The sequence below is a fragment of the Anabrus simplex genome, chromosome 11 (assembly GCF_040414725.1).
Source record: "Anabrus simplex isolate iqAnaSimp1 chromosome 11, ASM4041472v1, whole genome shotgun sequence".
Lineage (NCBI taxonomy): Eukaryota > Metazoa > Arthropoda > Insecta > Orthoptera > Tettigoniidae > Anabrus > Anabrus simplex.
Genome location: NC_090275.1, coordinates 84195580 through 84213568, shown reverse-complemented (window position 1 = coordinate 84213568; position 17989 = coordinate 84195580). Strand labels below are relative to the sequence as shown.

At 40.3% G+C, this 17989-nt stretch overlaps 1 protein-coding gene across 3 annotated transcripts in view; it reads left to right on the top strand.

Annotated features, from left to right (window-relative positions):
• Positions 1 to 210: 210 nt before the first annotated feature.
• LOC136883240 (ATP-dependent DNA helicase DDX11) overlaps positions 211 to 17989 on the top strand; it is a 153319-nt gene continuing 135540 nt past the window's right edge. For 2 of the 3 annotated variants that reach the window (XM_067155448.2, XM_067155446.2), the window contains exon 1: positions 211 to 411. The gene's annotated coding sequence lies outside the window, so the exon portion shown is untranslated. Of the gene's footprint in view, positions 412 to 564; positions 590 to 17989 lie in introns of those variants that run through there. The other variant, XM_067155447.2, reaches the window with a different exon arrangement.

Sequence of the window (17989 nt, the reverse complement as noted above, 5' to 3'; positions counted from 1 at the left end):
GTTTCCACGAGTGCATTTCAAGGCCTTGTATTATAGCGTAGGCAACGGCAAGAACACTCGTTTCTTTTTCTGAGAGGCAACTTAATACTTGCTCATGTTACTAACCATCCCTTGGAATTTTCTGTAAATGTACCTACGTTAACATTGGCAATACTGAATTGGTTCGATATGATATCTTTCTGATTACGCGGGAAACTTCGTGTTCGTGTTGTCATTATCTACGTCTGAAGATAAGTAAAAAAATAACATCAAATATGATGTAGAAGGGTGAAGTTCACGGTTTTAATGTAGGCAGATAAATAAATAAGACGTTCATAGTTTTGATGAATGTTTATGTTCTAAAATTTTTGCTGATACAGTTAATATTGACAACTGGAATGGGCATTTGAGAGATCTTCATGTTTTAACACGGTAAATATTTTGCACTGTACTTCAGATTTTAACAGAGGACTCTTTAGTAAAGCATTCAATTTGCCTAGAGAATAATATTAACAGCTGATATGAAGATCATTGACGTGTATTTTATATTCTTTGTCTTCGGGCAGGCTCTAGGTGGAGGAAGAACTTACGGCATACTGAACTTACAAATGTGGGAAAAGTCTTTTAATATACCGTATATATATTTGCTACCCTTTGCTTCGCCCCAGGGGTTCTCAACATGAGAACGTGGGTTGGTGACCGCGGGGCCTTTAACTGAGTCTTGGCATTGCTTCCACTTGTACCAGGCTCCTCACTTTCATCTATCCTATCCGACCTCCCTTGGTCAACCCTTGTTCTTTTCCGACCGCGACGGTATTAGAGCATTCGAGGCCCTTGACATTTTTTGGCTGATACCTTTATTTTTCAATATTATTGGATCCCTTCCATTTTTTCCTTTGATTAGTGTTAATAGAGGATGGTTGCCTGATTGTACTTCCTCTTAAAAATATTTTGTATTTCCAAGAATTTTTTAGAGTCAGGTAGGATATTATTATCCTTTTAGTATGTGGCTTAGGATTTTATTTTTTGGGCTCCAAATTCACATTTATTTGGGTTGAGAGCAATCCTGTACCTGTTGAGTTTACAAGACGTATAGTATGCTACTATGAAGCAGAGATTCCCCCATCGTTTGGACTGTATGGTTGAAAGTTCAAATGACTTGCACTACCCTTTGCTTCGGCTACTAAATGAGTAATTTCAAAATGTGTATACATGTTTCCTGAAAGGGCAAAATATGCAACGTTTTCACATATCCATAAGAGGTCAGTCTGTTTAAGTTAATATCGTCCAGTATCAGTGTAAAGTATTTTTACAGTGTCTCTGAAGAAATGCAGTATAAGTTGGTCAGGCTAGCCTACCTATTGAGAAAGTTGTCAGTTATTTGCTAGCAGTCAGCAAGGAGAAACTGAGTCCATAGACCCTACCCTACAGCTGTACTGCTTTGGAATATATATTTTTAAAAAACATTCAGTTGTGTTAGGCCATTTATTTTACTTAATAAGTTATGTCAAAAGGACAAAAACTACAATTAATTTGAATCAAGTGGCTAAAACAGAATGGTTGCAATTTTGCATTTCATTTGTGCACAGATTGATGGTTTTACTAGGGATTTTGTGCAACTTGTCATAGCCATTCTGTAGATCTTCAGTTGTTGACACAAATATGAAATAATTTCCTGCAATGGATGTGAACTGCACACACTATGGTCATTTGAACTTTCAACCATACAGTCCAAACGATGTTGTTTCATAGTATCATACTATATGTATTGTGAAGGTATTAAGTAAACTCAGCAGGTACAGGATTGTTCTCAACCCAAATAAATGTGAATTTGGAGCCCAAAAAAATAAAATCCTAGACCAACATACTGAGAGGACAATAATATCCTACCTGACCCTGAGAAAGTCTTGGAAATACAAAACTTTAAAACCCCCAGTAATGTACCTCAGGTATGACGGTATCTTGGGATTGGACTGCAAATGGAGATCAAAAATGCACAACAAAAATGACAGAACAGTAGGTTTGTTAATTTTTGGAATATAAATATTTGAAACAAGCTGAAAGGTTTCACAACCAGAACTGTGGAGAGTCCAATCAATCAGTCAATCAATCAATCAATCACTACTGATCTGCATTTAGGGTAGTCGCCCTAATGGAATGGCCCTTTTGTTTTTCTTTCCTTATGTTGTACGTTAGTAATGCTTGTAATGTCATATGCTAAATAATTAAGTGAATGTTAACTTTATCAGACATTAATGGACTATGGATGGTCAAAACTCAGATCAGATTGGCTCAAAACACTGGCAGGAAATTATTCTTGGCATTGATAAGAAGAATGATCCGGCTGATTACTCAAAGCATCACCCTCTAACGTACCAAGAGACTCATCAATTAAGGGTAGCTGGCACCTTTTCCATTAGGCATATTTGTTTAAATATGTGTAGTCCACACACATATGAATCCTGTCCGACTCGTTGGCTGAATGGTCAGTGTACTGGCCTTCGGTTCAGAGGGTCCCGGGTTCGATTCCCGGCTGGGTCGGGGATTTTAACCTTCATTGGTTAATTCCAGTGGCCTGGGGGCTGGGTGTTTGTGCTGTCCCCAACATCTCTGCAACTCACACACCATACATAACACTATCCTCCACCACAATAACATGCAGTTACTTACACATGGCAGATGCCGCCCACCCTCATCGGAGGGTCTGCCTTACAAGGGCTGCAATCAGCTAGAAATAGCCACACAAAATTATTATTACACATATGAACCCTACCATCTTTGCATGGCACCACACTCATAAGGGCACACCAAGTTGTAGGTTTCTCTACTGGCTCGATTATACCCTCCTTAATCATCTTGTCCAGCTCTACTTTAATTCCATCTGTTAAAGGTTTTGCCATGCAGCAGGGTGCAGCTACAGCAAGTGGTTTAGCTTCACTACTCAGCCTGATTTTATACTCAATTCCTTTCATCATACCAGGTTTGTTATTAAACATGCCAGGGAATCTTCTGATGGTACCAAATCCCACTTCTTCTGTATTTAAGTTGACTAGGTTAAATTTTAACAGTGCCTCTGCCTAATAGAGGACAGGTTTGATTCTGAACTACACATACATCTTCTAAGCTCTGCCTATCCTTGTACCCAAGTTAGACACTGGTCACACCTTTCTCTTTATAAAGGCAATTTAGCAACATTGTACAAGTTCCTATCAGTTTTCACTAAGTTAAAGGCCAAGTTTATTAGATAAATCAGTTCCTATAACAGTGACGTCAGCGCCGGTATCCAGCTTAAACATTAGCCTACGTGCTGTTCAGCAGTTTTCATGGCGAGCTTCCAGTACTGTCAGTTCGCTGAGATAATCATTCTCTTCCTGTTGAGGCTGGCTACATATATCCCAATGACTGATTTGTTTTTATGTCTACAAGACTTTATAAAGTAGCCTATTATTCCACAGCAATGACATATAGCACTAGCAGCAGGACAAAACTTGTGACTGCTGTTATGTCCACAACTAGGACATGTATTCCACCTAGCAAAGTTAGACAGGGTTTGCCGTGACGTTGAAGTTCTGGAGCGATTTATAGCACCAACATCAGCAGAACTATCTGTATCTGTAATGACTTGCTGCTGTTGCTGCAAGCTGTCAGCCTATCGCACCAATTATACAGCCTTATTGAGATCCAGATTGTCTACCAGTTGTAGTTTTTCCGAAAGAGGCTGATCTAAGATGCCTATAATGATTAGATCTGTAATTAAACTGTGTCTCAAATTTTGAAACTGACATTGGTCAACTAACCTAAAAAGATCATTAATGAAAGAATCTAGACGTTCCCCCTCCATATATCTTCTTTTGAGAAATTTAGCTCTTAAATCTTAAATCCAAGAAACTTCACAAACTCTGGCTTGGCCTTGTCATATTTGCCTCTGCTGCCTCATTCAAACCAAAGGACTTTGGTAGATTTCATCGTCTTCTCCCAAACAATATACTGTAATAGCATAATCACTTGTTCCTTCTCATCCTTGTTCTTCAGTCTGGACAAAGTTCTGAAACGTTCAAACATTCTAATGCATCAAGGCCAATCTGAAGGCTCTTTAAAGTTAAATATCTCAGGATGGGAGACTTGGTAACAGCTGGTAGCTTCCATTTGATGAGTAGTGGTATCATCCATTTGATTGAATAGGCCAGACAGGTCATAAGCAATATCACTCATAAAACTCCCGACACCATGTAATGTTGTAACAGTTAATAAAGTATATGTTTTTTAACATCAGTGGTTTATTCAGTACTACATGTAACCCAACATCAACAAGATATAGCTGTCTTCCATAATCAATGTATCAATACAAAGAGGTCGCCTCTTGTAGAGCCACATAACACAACAATACCACGTAACTTTTTCCATGAACCTACTACGCTGGTGTAGCAGGGGAGAGGTGATACTCCCACGTGGCGGATAGGGGGGTCCTAACCGGTTTGCCGGCAGACTTGAGTGATATAAAATAGTTCTCACGGACCAAACACACATCCCTCTGTGGGTGGAGGACGCAGATGAAGATTACACCCACGGTGTACCCTGCCTGTCATAAGAGGCGACTAAAAGGGGCGACCAGGGGATGATCGAATTAGAATCATGAGACTACTTGTAATTAGTACCACCACGCAGGGAACACCATGGGTCGCCTTTACTTGCGCGTAGTACCACTATGTTAGGTACACAATAGGTTTGTGCTTAGTAGCGAGTGTGTGAATCAGGGTGGGTTTTAGAGTACCTGTGATTAGTACAACTATATGAGCGACACCATGGGTCTGCCTTGCCTATGATTAGTACCCACTATGTGAGGAACACCACGGGATAGTACGAGTCCCTGTGATTAGTAAACCTCTGTGAGTAATACCATAGGTTTGCGTTGCCTCTAAATTCACAATTAAGTATTTATTTTCCACCTAGTCGATACAATGATTGCTTAAGGCAATTTTTAATGGTCAAAAGTGGTACATGTTTCGTATATTATCAACATCTTCAGCCACATAACACTGTTTAGATGAAAAATGTATAAAATTGACAAAGTAATGCTTTAGAGGAAGTGTCCTTAAAATTAACATAAGATTGACAAGATTAAAACAAACAAATAACTCAAGAGAAAATATATAAATTATTTCTACAATAGAAAGCAGTCGTCAAGGAAACACTTGTACAATATTCCATAGAGAAATTGTCCTAATAAATATTCTTTTCTTAATAATTCATGAAAAAAGATCAATTTATAAATTAAAAATTATACAATTTATAAGTAATTATCGAAATGAAGAAATCCTGATATCACAGTGCGGCTCTTATTATTAATGTAGATGAAGATATAACTAATTCCTAGTTGTCAAATCTTATTAAGCCTGCTTTCCTTTGGAACAGTAACTCATGTCATTCTTTCACAGTTTTGCGCCGGGTGTAATATTGATGATGCGTTCTTCCTTGCTCTTGCACCTGAGGAGGTGGAGGAGCGGGGGATATAGGTGTGTCAAGAACTTTCTTGCTGTCACCTATAGCTTCAACTGAGGAGGAATAAGTTGTAGGGCTATCTGTAGGAGGAGAAATTCCAATTCTTTTTTCGTAATCCTTCTCAAGCATTTTCAAATATACTAGAATTTGATAATATAATGGATTCTTATATTCTACAGCCTCATTAAGGTTATCATTTTTCTTTACAAGTTGGTCTAGATGAATGTACAGGTCTTCATATGTGTTCATTAAGCTGCCCTTTTTTAACTTTTTTATGATGGTCAGGTCTTGTTCTATGTTGGTAAATTTATGACCTGTGGCAGTCATGTGTGATCCCATTGCTGAGAATCTTCTATGTTTTTCAGCATTCACATGTTCCAAATATCTAACTTTAAAATTGCGGCCAGATTGTCCTATGTATGTATTCTTACATTCAAAGCATGTGAGTTTATATATTCCGGAATCAAAAAATTTATCTTTTTCCGAGATATTTATTGTATCATGGTTGAAAATACTATGTTTCATGTTGTTATTGGTGGAAAATGCAATTTTAAAAATTTTTCTCTTAAATAAATTTGTTATTACATGAATGTTTGGATTATTATATGTGAACTTGATTTTTTTTTTTTTTTTTTTTTCAGTTTTACTAGGTTCGACTGCTAATTTAGATTGTTGCTTCTCCGAAAATTTATTAATTATTTTATCAATCATGTTATTGTTGAAACCATTCAAGAGGGCTTGTTGTCGGATAAACAACAGTTCTTTATTCCTTTCAGATTTGGATAAAGGAATACTAAACGCTCTGTTAACGTAACTATAATATGCTGATCTTTTCTGTGCCTCAGGGTGTAACGAGTTGTTCTTGATAGTGGTCAGTGTGAAAGTTCACATATAATAATCCAAACATTCATGTAATAACAAATTTATTTAAGAGAAAAAATTTTAAAATTGCATTTTCCACCAATAACAACATGAAACATAGTATTTTCAACCATGATACAATAAATATCTCGGAAAAAGATAAATTTTTTGATTCCGGAATATATAAACTCACATGCTTTGAATGTAAGAATACATACATAGGACAATCTGGCCGCAATTTTAAAGTTAGATATTTGGAACATGTGAATGCTGAAAAACATAGAAGATTCTCAGCAATGGGATCACACATGACTGCCACAGGTCATAAATTTACCAACATAGAACAAGACCTGACCATCATAAAAAAGTTAAAAAAGGGCAGCTTAATGAACACATATGAAGACCTGTACATTCATCTAGACCAACTTGTAAAGAAAAATGATAACCTTAATGAGGCTGTAGAATATAAGAATCCATTATATTATCAAATTCTAGTATATTTGAAAATGCTTGAGAAGGATCACGAAAAAAGAATTGGAATTTCTCCTCCTACAGATAGCCCTACAACTTATTCCTCCTCAGTTGAAGCTATAGGTGACAGCAAGAAAGTTCTTGACACACCTATATCCCCCGCTCCTCCACCTCCTCAGGTGCAAGAGCAAGGAAGAACGCATCATCAATATTACACCCGGCGCAAAACTGTGAAAGAATGACATGAGTTACTGTTCCAAAGGAAAGCAGGCTTAATAAGATTTGACAACTAGGAATTAGTTATATCTTCATCTACATTAATAATAAGAGCCGCACTGTGATATCAGGATTTCTTCATTTCGATAATTACTTATAAATTGTATAATTTTTAATTTATAAATTGATCTTTTTTCATGAATTATTAAGAAAAGAATATTTATTAGGACAATTTCTCTATGGAATATTGTACAAGTGTTTCCTTGACGACTGCTTTCTATTGTAGAAATAATTTATATATTTTCTCTTGAGTTATTTGTTTGTTTTAATCTTGTCAATCTTATGTTAATTTTAAGGACACTTACTCTAAAGCATTACTTTGTCAATTTTATACATTTTTCATCTAAACAGTGTTATGTGGCTGAAGATGTTGATAATATACGAAACATGTACCACTTTTGACCATTAAAAATTGCCTTAAGCAATCATTGTATCGACTAGGTGGAAAATAAATACTTAATTGTGAATCTATTGAAGTGCGATACGGACCATGAAGCTGATTTTATGTAATTGCCTCTAAATGGCGCCACAGCGTGAGAAACACCATAGGTCTGTGTTACATGTGCGTATTACATTAGCTGCGAGTAGTACCATAATGTGTGGAATACCGCGAGCCTACGCTACTTTGGATTAGTACCGCAACATGACAAATACCATGGTTATACTTTCCTAGCGATAAGTACCATTATGAGGGGCCGATGACCTGGATTTTGGACCCCTTTAGACAACAAGAATCATTGATTCACCATTGTTCTTTAGAAGCAATCCCTTGGTCAGTAATACTATTGTTTAATGGAGGTTTCTGGGAATGTGGGGCATTGCAGGTCGGATCCACAGATTGTTTTAAATTCATATCCATCCATTCATTCTTCATCACGTTTTGAATTTGGTCAGTGGATGATTTTGGACTTTTGAATTGTCATTGTATTTCGTCTCATTTCGTACCATTAGGGGCCAATGACCTAGATGTTAGGCCCCTTTAAACAACAAGCATCATCATCACCACATAGCTTTTAATGATGATATTTCTTTACTTCAGTTTAGCTGCTGTCTTTGTTAAATGTTCTTTGAAGAACAGTGTTCTGTCAAGTTTGCCCCCAAGATACTTCGGATGCTTGTTTTAGACTAGATGATTGTCCTTAAACTGATATTCAGTTCACAGTCGGCAAACTTGTTGCTCAGGCAGTGGATCATTGACCTTCATTCCCAGTCCACTTGCAATGGGTTCACCCAAAGGTATTTTAAATCCAGCTGTCAAGTCTATAACTGTTTGGTTCTTAAGTCTGTTGAAAGTAATTTATGATTAAATAAAATTTAGAAAATACCTGAATTTTTTTTACAGATTATACCTGAAAAAGAAACAATTTAATTAAAAATAGAATGACATTATAAGCTTTTGTGCTTATGGCATGTCAAGAAAACGAGGTGAAATTCTTTAAGTTTCGCAGAGAACTTTGCTCACCATCTTCAGAAAAAAGTCCAGACTGTTCACGAGGAACACTTCTCCAATAATGAAGGTTTGAATTTAAGAATGCTTTACCGTTGGTCTGTAGTAAGTGGTACTCTACTTCGTCACCAGATGGCTCACTGTAAGCTAGCATTCCAAGTGGGAGCTGACAACACCATCTAAGCTCCAATTAAGATGTTTCTTATTACATTGCAAGTGCGTTGCAAAGTAACACCAAGGTCATCAGACAATTCAGGGACAAATGTTGTAGGGAAATAGAAATTAAAAAAATAAAATAAAGTGCATGAAAGTCTCACAGGATAGAGGAATGGAACATAGCCAAAGAATAGAGAAAAAGTGTGGAGGAAAAACTGAGGATAATGAGTGTGCAAAATTTAAAAAAAAGCACATAATTACAAAGAACTGGTACAAAACATGCTCTCAGAATTTACAAATTTGGGTGTTAATATAATCATCTCTCCATTGCTACTTGCGTAGATTTCCAGGTACCTTGGTGATTTGAGGCCGGTCCCGTGGTGTAGGGGTAGCGTGCCTGCCTCTTACCCGGAGGCCCCGGGTTCGATTCCCGGCCAGGTCAGCGATTTTTACCTGGACCTGAGGGCTGGTTCGAGGTCCACTCAGCCTACGTGATTAGAATTGAGGAGCTATCTGACGGTGAGGTAGCGGCCCCGGTCTCGAAAGCCCAGAATAATGGCCGAGAGGTTTTGTCATGCTGACCACACGACACCTCGCAATCTGCAGGCGTTTGGGCTGAGCAGCGGTTGCTTGGCAGGCCAAGGCCCTTCAAGGGCTGTAGTGCTGTGGAGTTTGGTTTGGTTTGGTGATTTGAGTGAGGAACAAGGGAAGACATTGCAGCAAAATATATATATAATTTTTTTTACGAGTTGTTTTACGTGCACCGACACAGATAGGTCTTATGGTGACTATGGGACAGGAGAGGGCTAGGAGTGGAAAGGAAGCAGCTGGGCCTTGATTAAATTTCAGTCCCGCCATTTGCCTGGTGTGAATATAGGAAACCACAGAAAACCATCTTCAGGACTGCCAGCAGCAGGGTTCCAACCCACTATCTCCCAAATACTGGATATTGGCCACACTTAAGCTACTGCAGTTACCGAGCTCGGTACATCAATAGGATGATGGTGGAAAGGTATCAAGACAGATGAAACAGACATAGGATAACAGACTTTTGCTGGAGCCTTCAATTTGATTGCCCTGATGGCCCACATAGAAGAAAATAATACAAACAACAATTTCACAGCAGTAATTGTAATGTAAATGTACTGAATGTACTGACATTAGGAATTCCGTATAACATTTTGTATAAGTATTATTTAGTTGCATAGGTTTATAAGGAATTTCATGTGATTTATGAATTGCTTGCACATCATAAGTTACTTACTGTTTGGCTTTTCTAAATATTCATTATATTTAAAAAATTATAACCAGTTTGGCAAAACCAATGTTATATTTGGAATCTGTGTGGCAAACGTTTCTTAAAATAGCTCCCTCTGTCTATCAGTGGTAGTGTGTCAGCCTCTGGATCCCAAGATAGTGGGCTCAAACCCGGCAGTCCGTATAACATTTTGTATAAGTATTATTTAGTTGCATAGGTTTATAAGAAATTTCATGTGATTTATGAATTGCTTGCACATCATGTTACTTAATGTTTGGTTTTTCTAAATATTCATTATATTTAAAAAATTATAACCAGTTTGGCAAAACCAATGCCATATTTGGAATCTGTGTGGCAAACGTTTCTTAAAATAGCTCCCTCTGTCTATCAGTGGTAGTGTGTCAGCCTCTGGATCCCAAGATAGTGGGTTCAAACCCGGCAGAGGTAGTTGGATTTTTTGAAGGATGGAAGAAAGTCTGTTCATTGACACTCCATGTCGTACAATGTCAGCATGTAAAATATCTTTGGTGGCACAGATTGGTGTTTACCTGACAAAATTAATAAAAACTCAGCCCAGTTTACTCTGCCATCTAGTCGGCCTAGAGTAAAACAGAGTGTCAAAATTGACAAGCAGGCAGTCTGATGGCATCAAATTAAAATGCCTGCGCATGGTATCTGAGGTCATATTTCTTCTTATTATTTCCTAAAACAACTTTAATATGTATTCATGATGTAATATTTGGGATTATGCCATGTAATGAAGTATATGAACACACTCAATGCACGTTTGGAAAAGTACCTTACTTTTCTTCAGTTCTTCATCAGAAGAAAACAGAAACACGACGCATCAGTGGTTGCTAAGAGATTTCTATGCAGATTCTGACTGTCATTCATCCCAGAAACATGGTATCCTTACAACTTTTAACTACCAGGGCTAAGAGGATTTGTGAAGTGTCTGTTCTACAAGAGGAAATTAACACCTTGAGAACCACCTTTGAGTGCAACGTTTATAGCATGTTCTCTACAGTTCTGAAATCGACTTATAATCGGACGTCTGTTGAGAGGAAAGATGTAGGAGGAACTGCTTACCTACCTTACACACTGCAGGTTATAAACTTCATTTTCCTTGTCTGTATTGAAGATCTACTTGTGATACAATTCCTTTAGTTTTGCCAATTGCCACCTTTTCAATACAATAAAAATATATTACAAACTTACATATTTATTATGATGTTTACATGGTACATGTTTCGCTCCTTTTCGTGAGCATCATCAGCCAAACTATCATTAATCTAAGATTGTATAAGATCATAAAACAATTCTTTTTGTTCAAGATTACTCCTATAAAACTAATTGATAATCTTATAACATTTTAAAAGTCACACAACAATGAAATTATGTCTTAAGCTAACACTTTTTGTCTAAAATCTTCTTCAGTCCAACATTTTATCGCCGAAACTCATCCGGTGAACATCTTTTAAAATTGTTTAAAAATAAGAATAAAACAAAAAAACTTTTGAAATCTGGCTAGTTGTGTTGATTCCCGTTGCTTAACTTGTATAATTATGAAGTTTTCTGCCTGGGAGACTGATTACCTCGGATCGAGTAGGGGTATTTCAGTCGCCTTGACAAAGAATACGGCAATGTATTCGAAACGTCGGCAAACTGTACGTGATATGCGTACAAGTACAACACGGTTCAACCCGGAAATTAAATTAAATAATATGAGAAACCACCGAAAACCATCTTGAGGAATGCCAGCAGTGGGCTTCGAATCCACCATCTCCCAAATACAAGCTAACAGCTACATAACACAAACCGTGCGGCCAACTCACTCTTTAAATCCAGTATAAAAGGCTCCAAAATCGTCTTTCATCATTTACAGAAGGTTGTAGATATTTGGTAAACAACTGTAGGTGGCTTGTCCAGCGTATTTTTTTCTTCTGTATGTCACTCCTCTTTTGTACTGGTAAAAATTATGATAGCAGCTTTTGCTGCACTGCCTCACAGGTTGCAGTCGATGACAAAATTTCTGGGTGCACAGATTCATGTGATGTCACTTGCGATAACTTTTCACAACCTGTTATTTGAGTACCATGTACATTATCAGAACTATATGAACTGAAAGAATTAAAAAAAAAAAATTATTATTATTATGAAAAAATGAAATGGTGTATGGCTCTTAGAGCCGGGAGTGGCCAAGGACACGTTCGGCTCGCCAGGGGCAGGTCTTTTGATTTGACGCTCGTAGGCGACCTGCGCGTCGTGATGAGGATGAAATGATGATGAAGACAACACATACACCCAGCCCCCATGCCAGCGAAATTAACCAGTAATGGTTAAAATTCCCAACCCTGCCGGGAATTGAACCCGGGACCCCTGTGACCAAAGGCCAGCACGCTAACCATTTAGCCATGGAACCGGACATTATTATTATTATTATTATTATTATTGTTGTTGTTATTATTATTATTATTATTATTATTATTATTATTATTATTATTATTATTATTATTATTATTATTATTATTATTATTATTATTATTATTATTGGATACTACTAATAATACTAATTACATCCGATACGATTTATGTGGGAAATTGTTTTTTAGAAAACATCCATTCACTCATTGTCCAGAATACGGAGCGAAACTCAAGATGCAAGTTAGGAAGACCACGCGTAACTCTTCTGAGGAACTATGCTGCTATGTAGGTGAGAAACACCATCGGTTGCATTGCCTATGAGTGGCGCCGTTATGTGAGAAACACCGTAGGTCTGAGTTACCTTCGCGACGTACAATACTTGTGAGTAGTACCATCATGTGTGGAACACCGTGAGTCTGCGCTACTTGATTAGTACCCCAACATGACAAATACCATGGTTCTACTTTACTGTTGATAAGTACCATTATGAAGGGCCGTTGACCTGGATTTTGGACCCTTTTGGACAACAAGCATCCTCGATTCAGGATTGTGCTTTAGAAGTGGTCCCTTGGTCAGTAATACAATTTTTTTACGATAGTTTTTGAGTCGGATCCACTGATTGTTTTAAATTCATATCCATTCATTCATCATGACATTTTTTAATTTGGTCAGTGGATGATTTTGAACTTTTAATTTGTCATTCCATTTCGTACCATTAGGGGCCGATGACCTAGATGTTAGGCCCCTTTAAACAACAAGCATCATCATCATGAACTACGCTATTGTATGTATTACCATCTTCTTCTTCTTCTTCTTCATGTGCCATGTCCCCGCAGAACGTTGGCGATCAGTAGCATGATCTGTTGTTTGTTCATAGCTGTTCTGAACAGAGTAAGCTTTGTCACCCCAAACCACTGGCTCAAGTTGCCGAGCCATGATGTCCTACTTCTCCCCGGACCACGTTTTCCATTAATTTTCCCTTGGAGTATTACTTGCAGAAGGTGGTATTTAGAGTTCCGCATCATATGACCAAAGTATTCTAGTTTCCTTCTCTTGATGGTAGTGAGAATTTCTGGTTCTTTGTTCATACGGTGCAAAACGTCTATATTGGTCATTTTAGCTGTCCAAGGTATCTTAAGCATCCTTCGGTACGTCCACATTTCAAATGCTTGCAATCTCTTGCACATGGTCTCAGTTAGTGTCCATGCCTCAACGCCGTACAACAGAATGCTGAAAACGTAGCACCGGAGTAGTCGTGTCCGTAGTGAAATGGAAAGGTCACGGCTTGTCAAAAGTTTCCTAAGTCTCTGAAAAGAAGTTCTGGCCTGCTCAATTCTGCATCGGATCTCGTGAGTAAGGTCCCAGTCATCATTGATGTATTACCATCAGTAAGCCTAATACAAAGTACTTCGAATAACTAAAGAATATCTGTAACCGATCAGCAAGTAATAGGATAGGAATATCAGTACTGCCACTAAACTGTTGCAAAAGTATCGCTCGCGCCTGTGCTGGAGTGCACGCTTAAAACGAGCTGCTATGCTTCCTAATACCCGTTAGCCAAACAGAAACTCCCTCCCGTTTCCTTGGTTTCGCTGAGACAGTTACTTTTGGATTAGGGTCTCTGGAGGAACATAATATTTCTGGAACAGTTTACTGTTATGGATTAGGATACAGTATCATGTTACGATATCTTACTCTCATCTCTTAGTATATACATAGTGTGAGATAAGAGTTTTCACATATATATAGAACAGATGTTGAATTGGGGCTGTTTATAATATGACACCAACTTGATATTCATAATTACATGAATACTGTATGTACAATGAGGTGGGATGTTAGGAGTTTTACAATAAAAAGTTAGGATAAATGTCGTACTTGGACTATTTACAATATTGCACCCACGAGATAGGTATAATTACATGTATACAGTATATACAATCATGTGAGATGATTGGAATTTTACAGTAAATGATGTAGAAAAAAATGGTAATTGGATTATTTACAATATGATCCAGCTAGATAGTTATTCTTACATACATAAAGTGTGCACTGTTGACATCTTTATTTGGTCGGTTAGGGAGTGGGGAGGGCATCAACAAGGGCTCACCGAGATGCTCACTTGCCTTTACGATATGATTTATTGTCTGGTTGGGGTGTTAGGAGTGTGTGGGGGGGTGGTGGTTGCTGTTACAGTTCTCTTGGAGGCATCTCCTTAGTGTGGGGATAGGGATCGGTAAAGGTGGTAAGGTGTCTTGGATGAAATGTTGGGAAACGGGAGGTGGGCCATTTAGGAGGTGTTTTAGGAAGGGATGATCCCGGTCAAGGGCTCGTCGGTAGGCGCGCTGAAATTGGGTAAGGACATAGGAGTCTAGTTTTGGGAAGGGAAAAATGTCGTGGAGGTCCGAGGTGGGATAGCTGAATGGGAGCCGGAGGGCGTGGCGTGTGGTGCGTCATTCTATGGAAAGGAGGGGGCAATAGAGGTTAGGGTTGGATTTGGCTATGGCTGCGCAAGTGGTGAGTCCATAGGTCATGGGTGGTTGGACAAAGGACGTGTATGTGTGGAGGAGGATGTAGGATTTGAGACCCCACCGTGTGCCGGCCAGGCGGCGCACCAGTCTGACACGATTGGTTGTCTTGGATTTGAGGTGTTGGAAGTGGGGACGCAAGGTTAGGTGCTGGTCAAAAAGGATGCCGAGGTATTTTAGGGTGGGTTGGGTGCAGATGCGTGTGTCCCGGACATAGAGGTTGAGGTGATTGGGGTTTCGGATGGAGCTGAATTTACCATGGTTGCGGCGGAAGAGGATGGCTTGGGTCTTATCAAGGTTTAGTTTTAGGTGCCACCGGTCACACCAGGAGAGGAAGGTGTTGAGGTAAGCTTAGACGGTCCGGTTGGTGGCTTATACTGAGTATAGGGGGGCCAGGATTTCTGTATCATCTGCGAACTCTAGGAGCTGGGTGGAGCAGGGGTTTGGGGGTTATCTGCTACGAATAGGATTTTTAAAATTTTTATTTATGATATTTGTTCGTGGCGTCGACCTCTGTAGATCTTTTGCTACTACTTTCACCATATGATAGGAACCTGCGTGTAAGTGGAATTGCGGAAGTGTACAGTGTTGAAAGTGAGGAAAGGAACGTTAAGGACGACACAAGCACCCAGTCCCCAGGTCAGGGATATTAATCATTTACAATGAAAAACCCCTGACCCAGCTGGGAATCAAACCTGGGGTCGCTGGGTGACAGTCGGACGTGTTGCCCCCTACACCGCGGGGCCGGACTACGAATAGGATAAAGAGTAGTGGGGAGAGGTGATACCTGGGGGACTCTTAGAACGAGAGGAAAGGTTGGGGAGAGTTGTTTGTTTATGGATATCTGGGTAGTGCGGTTGGTTAGGTATCAGGATATCAGATGGATGTAGGAGATGGGGAAGGTGAAGAACCTTAGTTTAAAGAAGAGCGTGGGGTGCCAGACAGAGTCGAAGGCTAGTTGGAAGTCAAAGGTGATGAGGAGCGTGGGACGGGCACGGTTAAAGTTATTGCATGTAGTTTGGATGAAACGGAGGAGTTGGTCTTCGGTGGAAAGTTTGGGCCATAAACCGAATTGTGAGATAGTTAGATAGATTGCAGGTGGGAGTGGAGGTGGCGGACCAGGATTTTATATAGAATTTTGGCTAGGACTGCGATCAGGGTTATGGGATGGTAGGAATCGAGTTAGGAAAAGGGTTTACCAGATTTTTTTTTTTTGCTAGTTGTTTTACGTCGCACCAACGCAGATAGGTCTTACGGCGACGATGGGACAGGAAAGGGCTAGGAGTGGGAAGGAAGCGGCCGTGGCCTTAATTAAGGTACAGCCCCAGCATTTGCCTGGTGTGAAAATGGGAAACCATGGAAAACCATTTTCAGGGCTGCTGACAGTGGGGTTCGAACCTACTATCCCCCGAATACTGGACGCACTTAAGCGACTGCAGCTATCGAGCTCGGTATTTACTAGATTTAGGGAACAGGAGCATTGAGGTATGTTTCCATGAAGTGGGATAGAATCCTGTGCGAAGGATGAAGGTGTAGAGGTTGGCCAGTAGGGTGAGTAGGGATAGCGGGCCATGTTGGATGTGGAGGCTGTGTTACGCTATTTGGATAGAACTGATTGGATTTTGATAGGTGTTATGGGGATATCAAGGGTGTTGTGGGAGAGGGTGTGGTTATTTGACGGGGTGAGTGGGGGGAGGAGGCTAAGGAAAGATATAGTGGGGTATCAGTGTTGTCGAAGTTGGAGTCGAGATGGGTATTAAAGCGGTGGGAGAAATGCTGAGCGAAGATTTCCAGTTTCTCCTCGGTGTTGGCTGGAGCTATACCATGTTGGATTATTGGGTATTTGGGGGTGGATTTAGTCCTGAGTACGGTATTGAGTTTCTGCCAGAATTCTGTAGGGTGAGTGTGGAGGGAGTTCAGGTTGGTGCAGGTTTGGGCCCAGGTGCAGCGGGAGTGTGCAGTAAGGTAGTTTCTAATAGTTCTGAGGATTTTCCGGTGTAGGCAAAGAAAGTAGGGGTCCTGGGTAGTCGTGAATTCTCGAAGGTAGGATTGGGAGAGTTTCCGTAGGTGTTGAAAGCAGGGTGGAGGAGAGGGGGGGCAGTCTTGGCTGGAATGGGGAGTGTAGGGTGGTGGGGATACTGGATTCTGAGGCAGAGGTTATGGCAGAGAGGAATGTGTTGAGGGTATCGACAGAAGTTTGATCAGTGAGGGGGAGATGAGGGTTCTCTAGGGCTTGGTTTACATTGGTTTAGTAGGATGGCCAGTCGGCTTTGGTGAAATTGGGGATGGGAATTCGAGGAGTGGGATTTGGGCGGGGGTTTGAGGATGGGATTTGAAGGAGAACTGGGAGGTGGTTGCGTCCGATACTGGGGAGTAGTTGGATGTTGAGAATGTGGGCTAGTGAGTTGTGAGCTATTATGGTGTCTGGGGTGGTATTGGAGGCGGGGCAAGTGTGGCTGGGTATGGGGATAAGGGAGCAGTCTTTGTCACTTAGGAGGTTTTGGAGGTCGTTCATTTCGTGGCATGATCTGAAGGTGAGGTTGAGGTCGGTTAGTAGTAGCAAGTGGGGATAGGTGTCACTCAGGTAGGTTATGAAATCTGGGGGGAAGGGGAAGGTGAGATCGGTGGTAGATGGTGGCTAGGTGTAGGATTCAGGAGCGGAAGTAAACTGTGATGGCTAGGGATTCTGGGAAAGAGAGGGGTTGGGGAGGGGGGTGGGTGCGAATGGGGAGGGCTGTACGGGTGGCTATTGCGGAGCCTCCTTGGCCTATCTCAAGCGGGTGGTCTGCTCTGTGAATGGTGAAGCCGGGAAGGTGGGCAGATTGATGCGGGCACAGCATGGTTTCATTCAGGAGGGTGATGTGGGAGGGGTATTGGGTGGTTGAGGGCTTTGAGGTGGAGGCGTTTGGACTGAAAGGACTGGATATTAAGGGAGATGATGGAGATGGGGTCGAGAGGCCGGGTTCTTCGTATGGGGGCAGGGTCCACAGTTAAACTAGGGTCTCAAGACGGGTGAAGTGGAAGTGGGTGTTACTGGAAATGAACATTCAGGGTCTGGTTGGCGGCAGGCTGGAGTTGGGATAGGACTAG